This window comes from Cygnus olor, chromosome 29, assembly GCF_009769625.2.
Source record: "Cygnus olor isolate bCygOlo1 chromosome 29, bCygOlo1.pri.v2, whole genome shotgun sequence".
NCBI classification, from domain to species: domain Eukaryota; kingdom Metazoa; phylum Chordata; class Aves; order Anseriformes; family Anatidae; genus Cygnus; species Cygnus olor.
In genome coordinates, this window is record NC_049197.1 from 899,146 (window position 1) to 915,069 (window position 15,924).

At 46.2% G+C, this 15,924-nt stretch overlaps 2 protein-coding genes across 4 annotated transcripts in view; both read right to left on the minus strand.

The window, feature by feature from the left end:
- DIP2B (disco interacting protein 2 homolog B) overlaps positions 1-15,924 on the minus strand; it is a 68,436-nt gene that overhangs the window by 45,963 nt on the left and 6,549 nt on the right. The gene's annotated exons all lie outside the window — the stretch shown is intronic.
- The window catches only part of LARP4 (La ribonucleoprotein 4), a 42,413-nt gene continuing 29,096 nt past the window's right edge, over positions 2,608-15,924 (minus strand). The window contains 1 exon segment of the mRNA XM_040539709.1: positions 2,608-3,371. The gene's annotated coding sequence lies outside the window, so the exon portion shown is untranslated.

The following is a 15,924-nucleotide window of genomic DNA, read 5'->3' on the forward strand; positions in this document are numbered from 1 at the left end:
GGACAGAGTTCAGTTTTCTTCGTGTGCGCGGGCAGGGGGTGACTGACAAAAAGGAGGTGGCATCAGATCAGCTTCAGCTGAAGACCCTCCCTTCCCCGCAGAAAAAGACCCGTGTGGCATCTTACTGCTGCTGCAAACGGCGCCGTCCTGGGTTAGCAAAGGAGTTCTCAAAGGCTTAGCAAGTCCGGGACACCGAAAAATACTTGGAAACTTACCACTGTAAATAAAAGAGCCCCCGATACGAACTATGACTTTGTTGATTCTTCTCTTTGGAGCAGACACGAGAACATTCTTGCACGTTGCGCGTGCACGGTTTTTGCAGCATCAGCATGACCCCGGCATGCTCCGGGGTTGGCTTCTTCAAAGGACTTCCCCAGCTAAGTTGCTCAAATGAGGACGCAGCCAAACTTTAAGCCATACTTCTAACTCATTCCTATATAAGAGCAGGAATGCTGGAGATGCTTTGCCTTTCAGACCCTTACCTGTGACGAGGATGTTTGATAAGCTCCTGCACCAGCAGCTCAGACCTCGCTATCAATGCAAGGCTGACATCTACCTCTGCAACAGGTAAAATGTTTAAAATAACAAAACTGTTGGAGATAACCACTCAAAACCTTTAAATACTTCACCAAATTCTGTTAACTCTGATAACCCTACTAAAGAAACACTCTGCTCGCAGCCTCTAACAAACACCTGCAGAGTACGATGACCGAAGTGAATTTTTATGTAAGCTATTGTTTTTCAAAGTGCAGCCCTATGAATTTCACATGGAATCAGTCACGTTGGAAAAGACCTCTAAGATCATCCAGTCCGACCTTTAACCTAGTAGGAGTAACAACACGTTACCCACGAAACCAGCATACGCACAGAAATAGCTTAATCCCATGCACAAATAATAAATCCTGCGTCTAACCCCACCCTGGAGAAAAGAAAAAAATACAACTTTTAAATAGCTGCAACTTGCATGGGGAAAAATACATTTTCCCTTCTGAATATTACACAGGGCACGAAAGCAAAGCTTTGTCACAAGTAGGCTTTTTACAAAATCTGTTCAAGAGAAACGTTTTCTCCTATTTTTAACAAGTAGTCCCTGAGCAGAACCTGAGTTTCGGTGTAGGAGCCCTTCACAGGATTTATAACACCAATGCAGCACCAAAACAACGCATTTAGATGATGAAAAACAGCAAATGCCACATAACCGTGTGCAAGACCAAGCTATATGCACAGTCTAAGCTGAGTAAAATGTCAAACAAGATAACTCACAACGAATTTTAAAGCCCAAGTGAAGCAAGTCTGCAAAAATTTTCTTTTCTGACTAACCTCCGGCAGAAACTCACATTTATTTCATCCCCAGCACAAGCACACAGACCTAGCCCTCTACCACCAGACTGAAAACAAAAGTTTCCCAGGAAATGACTAAACTCGATGCAAGAGCACCAACCCCGTGACTCAGCACTTATTCAGGAGGTGCATCATTGTCTTCCTCCAGGGAGAAACCGAGCCCTCAGAACCGCGGGTGTTGATAACCTTCTCCCAGGAGTTGTCCATCCAGCCCAACTAGCAGGGATTACACACAAGCAAATTCTTCGCCTGTTCCAAGCAGCACACTTTCTCCACCAGACAGGCTACTGTGGACAGATGAATTTCCAAACCAAGCCTGTTTTCAACACAGCCTTAATACCAAAAACTTGCAGGCACCCAAAGAGAACTCCTCATCCTGCTTCAAAATGAAATATTTCAACCCGTGCAGAAAGCCAGCCATCACTACAAAGCCAAGCATCTCCCCTTAGTTTTGGCACAACCAGCATCCAGCGGCAGTCAGGGTCTCCAAAGCAAGGCGACGGGTTGAGGAGGGACGTGCAAAGCTTTTACCACACCGCAGCCATCGGCGGCACTGGCTTGCAGTACACGGCACGCGCCAAAACCTTCTTCACAAGGGCTTTCCTCTTGCCCCCGCGCACAGAAACATCAGAATATTGCCGCTGTGGATCCACCTGGGATGAGACTGAAACAGAAGTTTCTACGGATTTTATCCTGCGTGCAACTCCTGCCACTCACCCTTTCAAGGCTTGCAGACGGCAACGTTTAAGAACGCTCTTGAAGAAGGCTTTGATTTTCCTACCGTAGGCCAACTGCCACGGGTATTCCTTGCTGGTAGCCCTCCTCCACATCTGACACGGTGCAACGCCTTGCCAAGCCGTCCAGAAGCACACTTTGGACATGCAACTTGTTTCAGTCCAACTGTACCCGAAGTTGCCTTTTGTAATTAAATTCTAGGTCCCCGAATACGATGTCAGAATGGGAAAAGAAAGAAGTTAAGAGCAATTACTCCCCTATCTACTGATCAAACAGTGCTTCTTATCACAAAGCATTCAGGTATGGAAATGCAACTCCCATCCTCCTTTAAATACAGTGTGAGCAGAGCCCTAACCTAGTTGGCATGCTGTACTGCACCATAGCACGATAATTATGGAGTTCCAGATGGGCAAATGCTATTCCAAATAACTGGCTGAGCTCGATGATTATGCATGTTGAAACAAAGAAATATCTCAGCGAACACGTTAGCACTTAAAAGACTGATCGCCCCCCAAACAAACAAAAAAGACATCGTAGGAATGAATTTATCGAAGCTAAAGAGGCGAGACATCTATCATGACACGTTTTCCCGCATGCCTCCTATCCAGATCCTCCCAAAGAGGCAGTGCCAAGCCTGTATTCATGAGGATGCCACTCCTATTTCACAGGAAAGGGCAGCAGAGAAATGATGGCTGCTTGAGAGAGCAAAATACATCGTTTGTCCCAAAGCATTCAGATCTGCAACACAAACCGCAGCCACGTTACAGCATTAACAAGTGCTCACTCTGGGATAGTTACTATTAAACAGCATTAGTCACCGCAGTAGGATCCCACTACTTAATGTTAAAGCAATACAATCATTAATTTTTTACCCAGCCTCAAATTAGTGTGCAACACCAGTAATTCGCCTTGCAGAAACTCCCACCCAATTCCAGAAGCGTACTCGACAAAAACACAGGAGGCAAAGTCAGTGAGCAGCTCCCAAACTGCTCTTGGCTCCCCTATTTCATTTCTTCTGAGCCTGACTAGTGGGAACCAAAGCGGAGATAGACATCGAGAGTCATTTGCACTGTGTTAAATACCCTTAAACCTGCTCTGCACGTGGTAATTCAAAACAACCCCACGCCCAACACAAATACTACAAAAGCGGAGCTGCGTCCGGGCTCATGGCAAGCTGCTCGGCGCCGCGCACAAGCCCCGAGTGTGTGCGGGCTCCTCCACGCCGAGGCGAGGCCGTCTCTTCTGGACTGAAGAGCACTCCCTGTTCAAGTTGGCTCCGGGCTTGGGAAAGCCGACTGAAACAGAAAGAACAGAAGAAAAAGGCGCTGTGCAGCAGGGCAGAGGAAGCAGATCGCAGGCCCCACGCTCAGTACAGGCTGTGTTAAGCTTCCAGCTATGTTTACATCAGCAACCATGGCTTCTTGAGGAATTTCACTGCTAAGGAAACCACGCTGGCATGTCCCCAGCAAGCCTAAGAAAACCCATTATTGTGTCAGCTGCAGTGCTCTTTACAAGAAAAGCTGATGCGAGGAACGACTTCTGTTCGGGGCTCTCACTGGAGAGTCAAAGCGCCGGCCTCAGAAGCACTTTGTTCAGACGGTGGATAGCAGGACGCGGCAAGATCCTGCCAACGTGAAAGCCTTTGAGCTGGATGGACGAGCAAAACTGTGGCAAAACATCCTACTGCAGACACAGCACAGCTCAGCAATCCAGCTGCCCCACGCTCACGGTCAGCCCAAGGGCCGGGAAACCCACCCGAGACCCACCACAAAGCTGCTGAGCACAAACACTTCCACAGAAATGGGCTCCTAGCAGCCAATTTTCCCACCCTGGCCTCTCTAAGGGTGCACCGTCTCCTCTTCCAATTTAAACTGAATTCTCGAGTGTCTTACTTGTAGAGGGAAGGAAGTATGGAGAAATCAGTAGGATTATTTAAGAGCACACAGTCAGCAGCCTGACAAAAAGAAAAAGAAGGCAAAGCAAGTGAACAAGAGAGCTTACAAAAAAGATCCTGCAGTTAAAGACGTGGTCTAGTTCGAAGAATTAGTCTTTGAAAGCAAATACGGGAATCATTTACAGTAAAACAATCTTCCAAAATGCAATGCATTTGTTATGAAAGCTGTCGCTGCAACCTTGCTAAAAGCTGTTCCTGAGATCACATTTTCCAGCCAAACATTCACGTGAGCAAAATTCACAGGAGAAAATTTCTACCGTGTTGATTTCTCATTAGTGAGAAATAAAGCAGCAGATAGCAACGGAGTAATCACAACAAGTGACCCCAGAGCACCTCGCTGAGATCCGCAGCGAGCAGGGACCGGAGGCACTCGATAAAACAACAACCGGAGTGACACAAAGCTTTGGACAATCGCTGCTTTGTTCGCGCAATAATTAAAATCTCCCCAGCAGCCTAGAGAGCGAGGCTGAGCGAAACATCTCATCCGAACTCCTCCCTGGCCTACCTATGGCACGATTTTGGGAAAGCTGCTTTCGTACTGCGAATGACAAGAGAAAATCTGCTGACACTTCCCCCCTCTCGGGGTCAGCTCTTCTCCGTGCATGGCGTGAGCAGGGCAGAGAGCTCCCCGCGCGGGGGGACCTCCCTTCTGGGAAAGCAAAGCTCGCACCACGAGACAGCTTAAAAGCTAATAAACCTCGCTGAAGAACCGACTGGGCAGCTTCCAGCACCGCCGTCTCCGCGCCGGAGGCGTGCAAACCAGGGACCAGCCCTCGCACAGCACGGCCGACACTGGTAATATTAATGAGGCAGCCCCTAACGACACGCAGGAGCTGAATATCAATGAAAGAGGAAGCGTGTTGCACATCTGGCACCTGGCAGAGCACAACAGCAAGCAAGCACTGCTTTGCTGGCTAAGCAAACACCCAAACAGTCTCCGAACTGTTCCGTTTGACGCTGATGCTGCTGCACCTTCTTCCCACGAAGGCCAGAGACATTTGATGCAGTAGAAATAAACTCACGGTGATTTATTTATAATAGCAAGGGAAGAAAAACAAACACGCTCGCCTAGGAATGAGACAGCTTTCTGCAGGTAAATTAAAAACTCCTGTTAGTAAATTCAGTATTAAAGAACCAAAAGCCAGCATTAGCTATAAACAAATTATTTTAAACAACAGATCGACTGACCCAGCAAACAGCAGCCAACTGGAAAGAAACATGAGCCGGTAAACAAAAAGGGGCTCTGCCAGAAGCCAGAATGCTGACTGCGTTTCCCCTGTATTGTTTGCATCTTGACTCACGAACACCACATTTCAGGAGGCTCAACGTGGGACTCGGCCATGGCTCCGAGGGCTGTCAGCTGAAAAGCATAAACTCCTCTGCAGGCCTAATCCAGAACTGCCTGAGCACGATGCAAACCCACCAGGAGCTTGTGTACCAAAGGCAGCTGCATGGTCCGAGTGGAAAAAAAGAAATTCAACCTCTAAACTGGTTCCAAATGTTTCTCAGGACGAATTATCTGCTGCGCTGAAAGGCAGCCTACCTGAACCAGATCTGCTCTCACGTCTTGTGCTCTTCAGTTAATAAAATGGCTTGAAGTTGAAGGAGACAGAACTTTATTTCTAGTAACTGGTTGAAATGTCACGGCATGTACGTGCTACGGATAACGGATGTGCTGACAAGCTGCAATCTCTCCAAAATCAAATTTATCATGAAAACACTAGGTAAAAAAAAAAACAATGAAAACCCATTATACAAACTTCCAAAAGATGTACCAGCAGCGTAAATAAGCACGCTGCAGCCCTAACTGAGGGGAAGCCGAGCACCTCCCCGTCACCGAAGCACCCTCGCAGCACAGGGCTCGACGTGCGCACAGCCCGACTTCTGCCCCGAGCCCTGGCAGCCCAGGCGAGGTGAAGGGATCGGGCCGTGACGGATCACGCCGTGACGGATCACGCGATGGTGCTGCCCTGAAAGCTGCTGCTCCCCGCGCCACGCAGCTGGCTGCTGCTGCTTGCCCACGCTTTTCTCCGCGGGGTGACGCCGCCGGCGGTCCCCACGGCACGGACAGGTATCGATCGCTTGGAGGTGACGAGCGTTTGCTTGGTGGGACTCTAGCTGGAGAAAGAGAAAAACTGCTGGATCTGTTTTATGGTTGTTTATGGCAAAGCTACTTACAGAACAGGATGAGCGGCTTAGGAGTTTTTTTTTCAATCATAAATCAAAATAAATAAAACCACATTCCATACTGCAAGTTAATCAGAACGCTCTCTCAAGTTGTCCTCACGTATACCACCACAGGGAAGAAAGCCTGACAAATCTGCTAAAAGCTTTAAAAAGCCTAAATTAAATATTAATATTCTGAAAATGATGAAGCCAGCACAAAAACACAAGTCTTCTTACCACTCCAGTTCTGCATAGCCCAGAGCTGGAGATGAAAGATTTCTTGCAAACAGGGATGCTTTTTTTTTTTTTTTAATTATTATTTTATTTAAAACACGCTAGATGGTATTATGAATAAAACAGAAAAAAAAAAAAGCTCTAGCTGTACAGGTTGGGAACTGCAAGCTGTCTGAAAAAGCAACAAACAGCAAAATGTATTCATAGTAAACTAGTAACAACAGTTAATTGTTGTAACGCCAGCTAATGAAAAGCAGAGCCAAAAGGCTATCAGTACTGGATTACAGTTACGTTTAGCGTGACGAGAAAAACTCGTGTCGAAGCTAAAATCAGAATCCTTCCCTTCAGAGTTCTGCTTCTGGTGATTATTCACATTCAGGACACTCACAAGCCAGGTACCTCGAGACAAGCACATTAAGAGAAACATACTCAACTTCATTTCAAAATGTTGCTGACTTCACCTTACTAACCTCAAGACAGAAATCTCCACAGAGGAGAAATTTTTTGGTAGCCCCACCGTAGAGTGGTTTGGGGTTGCTGGGTTTGGTGGTTTTGCAACCAGGTACTTTGTTGAGATGCTCCCTCATATCTTTCAGTTGCTTATCAGAGAAACATCTCCCATCCCCTCCAATTTAAGGATGCTTCGTTGGTCAGGTCTTAATAGCAACCTGGAATGACTTGCCAAAAGCTCCCAAAAGAATCTTCTAATTGAGAGATGACATCAATTACTTAATTTTAATGAGAGTGAGATCACATTTTAGTTTTTCATTCTGCAATAAATTTAATGCAAAGGTGACTGTGCAGTTTCTCTTAGCAGTGGCCAATTTGCCTCAGAGGTGCAAGAAGCATTAGATTAGTTTAAATAACAACCTAAGCTCTACTGCTTTATTTACCACTGGCATTTAATTCTAACAGCATTGGCCTGTTTTTATTATTATGCAATAAATGTGCAAGCCCTCCGAATTACTCATCTAAAACAGAAACCCGAAAGTGTGAACTCTCCAGTTCTCACAGGAAGAAATGGTGAAGTGTGAGCTACTTTCCTTCTAGGAATGGACAGAGTAAATAAGAATAGGCAACCCAAAAGTGTCCAGAAAACTATTTGTTTAACAGAAAACTGTAAGTTTAACAAAAGCATCACCTGAAAAAGCGAGTTAAGAATTTCCGAGGGTGTTAAGTTAGACTTATCCTACAGCTATCACATCGTGCCTGTTGAAAAAAACCTGATGGAAGCTGCAACTGCAGATGTTCGGCAAAGCTGTTGCTTCATCTCCACAGGATGACCTTGGCGAAGTTATCTGATGTCCATGGCCTAATTCCACCTCTCTTTCGGCTGGTGAAGAAGGCAGGGACTTTCCAGGCCTCTCCCTCTAACTGAGTAGCTGCAGGAGTCCTACCTCTTCTAAAACCTGGATGTTTTACAGAATACTGTGGTCTGCCCATCTGCGGATCATCCTCCCTGTGGCCTTGCTATCCATTCCAGTACCCACGCTCGCTGGTCTTGCTCCAGCATGATTCATTACCCCTCTCCGGCCTATTTTGCATCATTCTAAACGGCAGTTTACTTTCTCCTCGATCAGATGACCTTACGTCGATACGAGATCCTCCAGCGCCCCACGTTAATTTCACGTTCTCTTTCATTTTAGTATTTCTGCTATCGATGACAACATAAAAAGTACTTGTATGTTAACCATCTGTTACTACGCCTAATGGAGCCGTAATCACTACATATCAGCCATTTCAAAGAGCACTGTTTATAAAAGCAGTGTGTAAACGTAGTAATATTAATAGGAAGATGGTTGTATCTTGTTGATAAAGTATTATAGTCACGGCAGGCTTTGCTTTCAACTGCAAAACATAATGGCCTTTTTAATGGCAGTCTGAAGCACCACAGACAGTGCTCCACAATTTGGGGGAATGGGGGGAGCAGGAAGGGCTAAGGACATGCTGACAGCAATAATTTAAGACAAGATATTCTGCCAAGAGAGAGAAACTAGAGTCCAAATAGAAAGCTTGCAATTAAGCAAAAACTCTGAAAAAGGAGAAACGGAGACAACAGGCATCGGTTTGGATTGCTGCCCTCCAATTTGTTCGCTAAGACTTGTCTGCTGACTCCATATGTTTCATATAAGTAAAACTTGTGCCATGGTACGTAATAGTCTCTTAAGAGAAATTATGGTATCTGGGAAGCAAAGCAATCACTCCTCTTTGATATCCCTTGCGCAAGAGGATCGTTTCTTCTTAAGCATTTGGCACTCTAGAAGCACGAAGCAGTGCCGTACAAAAACCATAAACAAAATAAATTCCTTGGGGTAATCCAGCTCAGATCTCCTTCTGAACACGATGCTGACCTGCCTTTTCAGCCAACCTGGAGCGTCCATAAAAACACCTCGTAGTTGGATGTACCTCAGACACTGTTTGGGAAACTCTGGAGAGATGTTCTGCCTGACCCTACTTCTGCTGGAGGATGACACGACAACGCTTCTCCTGAAACCTGAAAGTCACGCTCAGGTCGCTAACACAGACACCACAAAGGCAGGATGTGCTCACCACCAGATACAATCATCGCAGCTCTCCGAAGCATGATACCTGTATCAACTCTTCTGTGCACGGATACGATTGAATATTTCATGTTAAAAGCTTGAAGAGGAAGAAAAACCCAGCCCAGAAACGCAATGCAGAAGCCAACCTCTCATCTACAGCAGAGTACCTACGCAGTCGATTTGATGTGACTGGCGTTAACAACTACGAAGCGCTCCAAAACCTTCTTTTCACACAGAAAACGGCAGAGCAGTGCAGATTTGAAAGTGGAAGTGTGTACATTTCTAATTCGCTTAGTTTCACCGGCTTAAAATTGAAGTTTATTTTGGGACTCGAGTTTTTCTCCTTTTTTTTTTTTTCCTCCCAGCTCACAGCAAACCAAGAACGAGGACTCTACCGTAAGGACAAAGCAGCCGTCGGAGGCAGATACCTTTCCCAGAGCCAACGAGACATCTCCTTCCTTGCGACCAGCACGAAGTCACACGAAGGCTCTGTGCAGCTCGACTAGAGACGGGTTTTGCAAGCGTCCTCGTGCAGAAGATGCTGTCCTCATGGTTTAGTTTCACCAGATGGGTTAAGTGCTGCACTGACAGACCCACAGGATGAAAACTCAGAGAATTAAGCACAAGATCTTAGCATTCAAACAACAGCCAGGGTCTGAAGAGCTAATGTAGACTGACATGCAAAAGTGTGCAATCATTTCCATGCGGCTGCCTTCATCTTCTTTACATATGAGGCCAAGAAAGCCCCTGGGGCTGTACTAGTGCCTAAATGGGCGCAGGTTTCCTTTAGTCTTTAACAAAGGCTTTAAGCAATTGGCAGGCTGCCCTAGCCTAGCTGCCTTCTTCCTTTTCATATGTGCCTCCATCCCCAGATAACGCAGGGCGGCTTTGAATTTGCACCCTGCACAATCAGAGGTAAAGGATATCACAGGAAACCCAAGTCAGCTTTTCCCCTCCATGAGGTAACTCCCTGGAACAACCAGCAGAGTCCTTTTCATTTACGTATCTAACAGTATGTAACACTTGAAGAGCAGACAATGTGTTCAAAGCTCATCCATCAACTGGTTTAGTGAGTTAAGAAGAGAGATGCTGTCTGCAATTGCTTGGGGCAGAATGTGCTGAAGGAGCAGAAATCTACCTTTCAACTGGGAATCCACGAAACAGCTTCAAACAGTCCCTTCAAAACATGGAAACAATCCCAACAACTGCTGGCTTACTTCAGCGTGACAATAACTCTTGGAGAGTTTTTGTCACATTTCACCCACAGAAAATTTGAGCTGTTCCTAAAGAGCTATTGTGATCGCAGAATTACAGAAAAAAGGGCTCTGACATTGCCCAACTCTCTCCGCTTCACTACTTCCTTTCATTCTTCCTTTCTTGGACTGTTCCACAGGCTCTCCTCTCTCGATGTCAAATATCCAACAGCAATGCTGTTAATTTTTGAAGCCTGGCAGCTCCTCCGTCCAGCTCCCAGGACAGACCCAGAGCAGCTGGACCAGCACAAGCGAGGGACTGTCACTTTGCACGGCAAGAGCACCAGCAAGAAGCAAACGCTCTAAGCCGTGCTGCTGCCAGACCGCTCGTAACCTGCAGCCAAACTCAATTCTAACAGAAGACTATTTACTCCTTCCCCACTTCTCCACGCCAAGTCTTTCCTTTCATCCTTCTGCCCAAACACTTCTGTCTCTGCTGGAGGACGAGGGTGCCTGCAGTGCCGTGCAGCGTGTCCGTGTCCCTTTCGCACCATTTTATTGCTCACAGGAAGGTATTCTGGGATTTGAAACAAGAGAACATAAGCAGCAAGAACTTTCCTAGGAGAAAAGGCCAAGTTAGGGCATCTCGCATGCCATGGAGAACTTGACTGCCATCATCTACCTTAAGGCTTCTCCCCCCCCTTGTTGCTTTGCTGCATCCATTTCCATCTCTAGAACATGAAAAAAAAAGTGTCACCTTTGCTGTTCCATAAATAACCCCCCGAAGAGCTGTCAGGACATGAACCTTTCTTTCTGTTTGGCTTTCTCCACCAGGTTTACCACTAGAAATTACCTTTTCACTCCATGGAAATGTGCGGGCTGAGTATCATGAGCTGTCTCGCTGCAGCACTGATAAACTGGGAAAGATTACTGCAGGTAAGCGTGCGTAAGACAAATCTCTCCAATTCCTTCGAGTCAGAGGATCACATTTCATAGGCCACATACAAAGCCCAAAGGACAGCAGGCAGCACAAAAGAACAATGCAAAGCAAATGGTACGTGTTTGGACAAGAACCAACAAACAAACCCTAACCTCTCTTTAAAAAAATGGAATTAAGGACAGCCACGCTTAACAGATAAGACTTCGGGTCTCCTTGAGGGGAGCTACAAGAGAATTAGGGTATGGGGTGGGAGGGAAGGGTCTTTTGTCTTTTGTTGTGTTTTTTTTTTTAAACCTCTTCACTCAGATTTCTTAAAATTAGCTTATCCACAACGCAGGAGGGAAGGAGACAAGCTATTAGGTAATTACCCACAAAGACACACGACAGTAATCACGATACATCAAATATGACTCTGCTAGATCAAAACGCCTTCCACGCCACGACCAGATACACCAGAAGTGTTTCACTAAAGCTCTATACAATGAATAACCTTTTGCTGCACAAAAGCCAAAGGGGAATTACATCTTCCTGTTCGCTCTTCTAGCCAGACTTTTTTTTTTTTTAAAGGCCTACTGCAGAAAAAGAATTGCCCTGAAAGCCTTCCAAAGCAACCCCGACTCCAGGATTATGTATTTTCCTAATTTTGGGGAACTCCAAGAGCAAATTAACCACGCTCTAGCACAGGCATCTCCGGCTCTGGTCAAAATTCCTAAAACAACATTCTTAAGTACTTAACACTACTGCTGAGTAGCCCTACACGATTTTTACATGCTGCAATTTTAAAACAGGACTTAACAAGTAAAGTGTATCAAACAGAGGAATAACTAAACAGAACAGCAGTGTTTGTTCAGGGTTTCTAGGTGTGGCAGCAGCCAAGACATAATAGGATTATTTATATCTGACTCATTTGCTTTGTCTTCATCCACGATTCTCCCTACTTGGGACTCAGTAATTGACTTTTTTCTATACCACAGGACTTTTAAAATTCATCGCGTTTTCACGAGGGACTCGAGAATTTAAAGCAGAGAGGGGAAATTCCACAAATGCAGCCAGTTTCTATCCACGTGTTCAACCACAACCTACCGTCGCTGTCACAGCCAGGCCGCAGACTACCTGAACAGGCAGCCGAGCATGGAAACTCTCAGCATCCTCCACAGGCACCTGGTTAGGGGTCACCGGGCTGCGTATTTCAAGCCTCCTCCTTTGCCAGGGCTCAGGCATCCCGCTGTACGGAGCCGAGGGCCAGAGGATCTCAGGTGTGCCTGGCCCAGGGACGCGGCCCTGAAGCAGAGCAAGGCGCTCACCTCCGCGCATCTCAGCTTCCCGTCTGCGAACTGAAAACACTTCCCCCTTTTCACTGGAGCAGCTTCCAATCTAGAATTGCATAAGCATGGAGGTTTTCATTCCAGTTACAATAAGAATTGTTCACTTTTTTTTTTTTTAATCCACAAGGGAACACTTCAAGTCTCTGCCCTAAGAATAAACACAGGTCTTGGTCTCAAAAAAAAAAAAACAACAAAAAAAAACTCACGAGCACTTCGTGAGCTCTACTTTTAGCTAACACAATACAGGCTTCAGTCTGGTGGTCAGCATTTCCTTCAGGATGGCCTTAAAAGCTTCAGAAAAACTGTAAAAAAAAAAATTGTAAATTTGGTTAACTACAAACGCTTGACTGGAAACAGGATGAAGTAAACAGTTCAATACTTTTTTAAAAAACGGAACATACATTCTTAAAAGCTGAATCAACTGCCCTGAGTTCACCGCAGTTCACAGCTTTAAACCGAGGTGCCTGTGCTCTGCACGGTGGAGAGGAGTAAGGTGCGAGAGGCGAGAGCATCTTGAGCCACTACTGCTGCCAAACGCTGCGTTATGAGACCAGGGCTGCAAGGTGAGGACGCCCCAGGAGCACACGTGCTCTCCTCTAGCTTCCAGACACAGTAAGGAGTCTTCCGAAGCAAACCTCTGAGCAACTCCCTTCTCCTTTTGCACACACAACCGAGAGGTGGAGCCTTACAAGAAGCCCTACGTCCAGCCACCCAAATGCCAGCATTTGCTAGAACCACTCCTGCGGGACAAATAACAGTCTTTCCTTAATGCCAGGAATGGAAGACCTTTAATAGGCACTTTGCATTTCTGTTCAATTAAGGAAAGAAATGGACAGCACAGTTTAACGAGCTGCAGATCTGTTTCTCTCTCCAGCAGCACCAGTGAGGATCAAGGACCTTTTATCTCCGTTGGGATCACCTGACTCGGCTCTCCACCACTCGGTGAGTAAGCACAGACTGGAATTTGCCGTGTCACTTCCAGCTCCTCGGCGTAAGTCTCCTTCTCCTCACCACAGTGACAGCGCAGGAATGTCAGCTGCTGTATTCGAGGCAAAACCGTGTTAGCCACGCGCCTCGGTTTCTTGACAGGAAGGCACGGAGTGACCTTTTCCAACCTTCTGTTGACTTTGCTCACGCCTCTTTCTAGAAATTAACCAGAAAACTTCAAAACCTCAGGCTTTCTTCTCCTCCTCAGGTTTCTTTTGGCCAGTCAGCTTATCTGCGTGATCGTTGCCACCAGAAGCACACACAGCTTCCAGCGGGTAATTACAGCGAAAGGCGATGATGAAGACGTGACGAGTAGGCAAAGAAAACAGCCTTATCAGGACGTCCCTACCGACATACGTGCGTTCACCGCTGTTCTCAGCGAGGAAGTTGGAGTATTTCTAGCAAAGGTTCTTCCTATTGAGATGGCTCTTCATTTCAAAGACTGATCAGCACTCTAAATGAAAAGCTGACGCGTGAAGGTAGAGGTGAGACAGGCGACACAACGTCCTCACCTGGCTCTACCCTCGCTGGAACGGCGGCTGTGGAGCTACGTAACGAAGCCACACGTAGGGACAGGACCCGAAACCAAACCTGCCAACTCTCAGTCTCGTGCTTGATCTACACCTTTAGATCCCACCCTTCCAAATTACGGCCAAGCACAACTTACCTTGGCTGCCCGTCCTTGTCCTCCTGGGCACCCTGACCGCCCCCAGCAGCGCGGCTCGATGCCCTCCGCTCAGCCGCTGGCTGTCCCGGGGCCAACCACAAAAATCCATCACACACAAGATGATCAGGGGAAAAATACTTCTTCTTGGCCTCCCTTAACGACATTCAGCAGCTACGAAGGAGGAGCTGAAGTACCACATGATCGATCAATTCCCAGCAGAACTGGGCTTTGTCTGCGCTGGTGGCTGCAGTGACACCGGTGCCTTCCCTCTGCGCCGGGAGCTGTCAGGGGAGGCAGGCAGAAAGCACAACCAACACTTCTTTTTTGCTTCCCTCCAGCGAGTTACCTACGCTGCTCTCAGAGAAATTTATTGTAAACTCGCATTAGAGGAACACAAGGGTTACTAAACGACGTTTTCTTAATGCAGAACGAGTGCATGTACTTCCAGGTCATAGCTAAATCCTCCTCTTTGCAATTTACACTTTATTTCCAACAACAGGACAGTTTTGTTCCCCAAATCCTTTAGGACCAAGGTACAGGAACATCCCTGTTAACACCACAAGACAGGAAAAATATCCCAAACAATCCTTTTCCATTGCTGCACTTTAGACCTGCTGTTTGACATTAGTCCTGCTCCCAGAGGCAAAATGGGAGCGCTTTATCCACTAAGTCGAGCAGCTCCCACGGCTATAGCCATCCGAAATGGAATGCATTATTCCTGCATTAAAACATATGTTTTTGAAGGCAGCTAGCCATCCGGCTGTTCTGCGAGAGATTACAGAAGACCTAATTTTATCAGGCTGGGATACAATTCTCTTGGTTATTTTTGCTCCCTAGGGACACGGAGCTGGTGAAAGCAGGTTGCCTGACTGCTGGGGAACAATTCCGAGAGGCTCAGTTGCTGATCACCGAGGCAGTAACTCACATCCCGGGTTCCCAAAATACTGCAGTGCGTGCCCTGCAGGCTCTGCGGGCTCCCACCCCCATGGAATTCAAAGTCCAGACAGACCCAGTTGGTATCAGCGATTCTCAAGTCAATAAGGGATAGAAAAAGTTTACACTGGGAGAGAAATTCTAAAACTTTAAGCTTTTTTTTTTTTTTTAAATCCTACTCAGCTGAAGTTACGCTAAACAAAACAAGGTGTTTGCTCACTAGAGCAGAAAGGACAAGTTCAGTCACTAATACATCGACTATCTTTGGTATAAATACAACCTCTGCTGCCTGCGTGTACTCCAAGTTGTGTTTCAGACCCTCTCCGATTTGAAGCTGGAAAAAAAAATGCAAGCAGATAGAAATAGGCATCTTACTCAAAAAAATACCCAGGCAAGAGTGAAAACACAGCGCTGGCAAACATTACTCAGAATGAGAAATACAGGTGTGAGGCTTTTCCCAAGACTTGTCATCGAAATGTAATGGGAAAATTTGTGTAGCAGATGGAATGCTGCTGCCTGCAGAGCATCCGTTAGCTATAAATCACTGTTTCCCTCACACATGGTGCAAATTTAAGAATCTTCCATTCTAATTAATAGAACGAGACATCCTGGCCTGATGACTCTTCCCTGATTTCATAAGCTCCACGAAAAATTTGGGATTGAGTCAACCTTCACAGAAGAATGCTTCAGCTCCTCAACCCTACCAGCTCCAAAAAGCGGTCGAACAGCTCACAGCGATTCAGGAAATGCTTTTTATAACTTTCAGGCATGCAGTTTAAAGAAATCCATTTTAAGAAATTATCTGAACATTAGATTTGAAACAAATCAAAACAGGAAACTATTCAGCTTCTGCTTGCACCTCTGGGATGTCTCACCATTAGTTCACTCTTTGGCTTCTGAAACGTG